Consider the following 4,433-nt stretch of genomic DNA (forward strand, 5'->3'; position numbering starts at 1 on the left):
CTATGTTCATCAGTGATATTAGCCTGTAGTTTTCCTTCTTTCTGACTTCTTTGTCTGGTTTTAGTATCAGGGTGATGGTGGCCTTATTGAATGAATTTGGGAGTGTTCCCCCTTCTGCTATATTTTGGAAGAGTTTGAGAAAGGTAAGTGTTGGCTCTTCTCTAAATATTTGAGAGAATTTGCCTGTGAAGCCATCTGGTCCTGGGCTTTTGTTTGTTGGAAGATTTTAATCAATTTCTATTTCAGTGCTTGTGATTGGTCTGTTTGTATTTTCTATTTCTTCCCGGTTCAGTCACAGAAGGTTGTGATTTTCTAAGAATTTGTCCATTTCTTCCACATTGTCCATTTTATTGACATATAGTTGTTTGTAGTAATCTCTCATGATCCTCTGTATTTCTGCAGTGTCAGTTGACACTTATTCTTTTTCATTTCTAATTCTGTTGATTTAAGTCTTCTCCCTTTTTTTCTTGATGAATCTGGCTAACGGTTTATCAATTTTGTTTATCTTCTCAAAGAACCAGCATTTAGTTTTATTGATCTTTGCTTTTTTTCCCTTCATTTGTTTTTCATTTATTTCTGATCTGATCTTTATGATTTCTTTCCTTCTGTTAAACTTGGAATTTTGTTTTTGTTTTTTTTTTCTTCTTTGTCTAATTGCTTTAGGTATAAGGTTAGGTTGCTTATTTGAGATTTTCTTTTTTCTTGAGGTAGGATTGTATTGCTATAAACCTCACTCTTAAACTGCTTTTGCTGCATCAAACACATTTTGGGTCATCGTGTTTTCATTGTAATTTTTTTAAGATATTTTTTGATTTCCTCTTTGATTTCTTCAGTGATCTCTTGGTTATTTAGTAGTGTATGTTTAGCTTCCATGTGTCTGTACTTTTAGAGTTATTTTCCTGTAATTGATATCTAGTCTCATAATGTTGTGGTCAGAAAAGATACTTGATACGATTTCAATTTTTTAAAATTTACTAAGGCTTGATTTGTGACCCACAATATGATCTATCCTGGAGAATGTTCCATGAGCACTTGAGAAGAAAGTGTATTCTGTTGTTTTTGGATGGAATGTCCTATAAATATCAAATAAGTCCATCTTGTCTAATGTGTCATTTAAAGCTTGTGTTTCCTTATTTATATTCATTGTGGATGATCTGTCCATTGGTGAAAGTAGGGTGTTAAAGTCCCCCACTATTATTGTGTAACTGTCAATTTCCCGTTTTAAATCTGTTAGCATTTACCTTATGTATTGAGATGCTGCTATGTTGGGAGCATATATATTTACAATTGTTATATCTTCTTGGATTGATCCCTTGATCATTATGTTGTGTCCTTCTTTGTCTTTGTAATAGTCTTTATTTTAAAGTCTATTTTGTCTGATATGAGAATTGCTACTCCAGCTTTCTTTTGATTTCTATTTGCATGGAATATCTTTTTCCATCCCCTCACTTTCTGTCTGTATGTGTCCCTAGGTCTGAAGTGGGTTTCTTGTAGACAGCATATATACTGGTCTTGGTTTTTCGTCCATTCAGCTAGTCTTTGTCCTTTGGTTGGAGCATTTAATCCATTTACTTTTAAGGTAATTTTTGATATCTATGTTCCTATTACCATTTTCCATTGTTTTGGGTTTATTTTTTGTAGGTCTTTTCCTTCTCGTGTTTTTCCTGCCTAAAGAAGTTCCTTTAGCATTTGTTGTAAAGCTGGTTTAGTGGTGCTGAATTTTCTTAACTTTTGCTTGTCTCTAAAGTTTTAATTTCTCCATCAAATCTGAATGTGATCCTTGCTGAGTAGAGTAATCTTGATTGTACGTTTTTCCTTTTCATCACTTTAAATATGTCCTGCCACTCCCTTCTGGCTTGCGGAGTTTTTGCTAAAGATCAGCTGTTAACCTTATGGGGATTCCCTTGTGTGTTATTTTTTACTTTTCCCTTGCTGTATTTAATATTTTTTCTTTGTATTTAATATTTGATAGTTTGATTAATATGCATCTTGGCGTGTTTCTCCTTGGATGTATCCTGTATGGGACTCTCTGTGCTTCCTGTACTTGATTTACTATTTCCTTTCCCATGTCAAGGAAGTTTTCAACTATAATCTTTTCAAATATTTTCTCAGACATTTTTTTTCTCTTCTTCTTCTGAGACCCCTATAATTTGTATATTGATGCATTTAATGTTGTCCCAGAGGTCTCTGAGACTGTCCTCAATTCTTTTCATTCTTCTTTCTTTATTCTGCTCTGCAGTAGTTATTTCCAGTATTGTATCTTCCAAGTCCCATATTTGCTCTTCTGCCTTGGTTATTCTGCTATTGATTCCTTCTAGAGAATTTTTAATTTATTTATTGTGTTTTCATCATTGTTTGTTTGCTCTTTAGTTCTTCTAGCTTCTTGTTAAACGCTTCTTGTATTTTCTCCATTCTATTTCCAAGATTTTGGATTCACTTTACTACCATTACTCTGAAATCTCTTTCATGTAGACTGCCTATTTCCTCTTCTCTGTTTGGTCTGGTGGGTTTTTACCTTGCTTCTTCATCTGCTGCATATTTCTCTGTGTTCTCATTTTATTTAACTTACTGTGTTTGGTGTCTCCTTTTTGCAGGCTGCAAGTTCATAGTTCCCGTTGTTTTTGGTGTCTGCCCCCAGTGGGTGAGGTTGGTTCAGTGGCTTGTGTAGGCTTCCTGGTGGAGGGGACTGATGCCTGTGTTCTTGTGGGTGGGGATGGATCTTGTCTTTCTGGTGGGCAGGGCCGCATCTGGTGTTGTGTTTTGGGGTATCTGTTAACTTATTATGATTTTATGCAGCCTCTCTGCTAATGGGTGGGGTTGTGTTCCTGTCTTACTAGTTGTTTGGAATGGGGCATCCAGCACTGGAGCCTGCTGGCTGTTGGGTGGAGCTGGTCTTAGCATTGAGATGGAGATCTCTGAGACAGTGCTTGCCAATTGATATTACATGGGGCCAGGAGGTCTCTGGTGGTCCAATGTCTTGAAATCAACTCTCCCACCTGAGAGGCACAGGCCTGACACCAGGCCTGAGCACTAAGACCCTGTCAGTCACACAGCTCATAAGAAAAGGGAGAAAAAAAGAAAGAAAGAAAAATAAAAATGAAAAATATAATAAATTGAAAATTATTAACATAAAAAATATTTTTTTTAAAAAAAAAGAGAGCAATCAAAGCAATAAACAAATCCACCAATGATAACAAGCACTAAAGACTAAACTAAGATAAACATAAATATCAGAAACAAATCAGTCACAGACAGCAAACTCCAAGTCTACACTTGCTCCCAAAGTCCACTGCCTCAATTTTGGGATGATTCTTTGTCTATTCAGGTGTTCCACAGTTGGAGTGTTCATCAAGTTGATTGTGGGCATTTAATCTGCTGCTCCTGAGGCTGCATGGAAAAATTTCCCTTTCTCTTCTTTGTTCGCACAGCTCCTGTGGTTCAGCTTTGGTTTTGGCCCCAACTATGCATGTAGGTTGCCCTCAGGCATCTGTTCCCTACCCAGAAAGGAGGGGGTTAAAGCAGTGGCTGATTGTGGGGCTCTGGCTCACTCAGGCCAGGAGGAGGGAGGGGTACGGTAGTCATAATTGGAATGTGGGGCAAGCCTGCAGTGGCAGAGGCTGGCTTGATGTTGCAATAACCCGAGGCGCTCCACGTTTTTTCCCGGGGAAGTTGTCCCTGGATCATGAGACCCTGGCAGTGGCAGGCTGCACAGGCTCCCGGTGGGGAGTGGGGGGAGTGGGCAGGTGTCGATAGTGACCTGCACTTTCACACAGGATTCTTGTCAGAGGTAGCAGCCTTAGCATTTCATGCCCGTCTCTGGGGTCTAAGCTGATAGCCGTGGCTCAAGCCAGCCTCTAAAGCTCGTTTAGGCTGTGCTCTGCCTTCTGTTGGTGGACAGGGAAGGAATCCCCTCTCCTCATGCACCCTGAAACAATGGTCTCTTGCCTCTTTGGCAGATCCAGACTTTTTCCCAGACTCCCTCCCAGCCAGCTGTGGCACACTAGCCCACTTCAGGCTGTCTTTATGCAGCCAACACCAGTCCTCTCCCTGGGATCTGAACTTTGAAGCCCGAGCCTCAGCTCCCAGTCCCCACATGCCCCAGTGGGTGAGCAGCCAAGCATCTCAGGCTGGTGAGTGCTGGTCAGCACCGATCCTCTCTGTGGGAATCTCTCTGCTTTGCCCTCTGAACCCCTATTGCCGCACTCTCCTCCATGGCTCTGAAGCTTCTCCCCTGCCCACCTCCCATCTCCACCAGTGAAGGGACTTCCTAGTGTGTGGAAACTTTTCCTCCTTCACAGCTCCCTTCCAGAGGTGCAGGTCCCATCCCTATTCTTTTGTCTCTGTTTTTTTCTTTTTTCTTTTGCCCTATCCAGGTACATGGGGATTTTCTTGCCTGTTGGGAAGTCTGAGGTCTTCTGCCAGCGTTCAGTAGG

Source organism: Physeter macrocephalus, chromosome 4 (assembly GCF_002837175.3).
Source record: "Physeter macrocephalus isolate SW-GA chromosome 4, ASM283717v5, whole genome shotgun sequence".
Classification (NCBI taxonomy): domain Eukaryota; kingdom Metazoa; phylum Chordata; class Mammalia; order Artiodactyla; family Physeteridae; genus Physeter; species Physeter macrocephalus.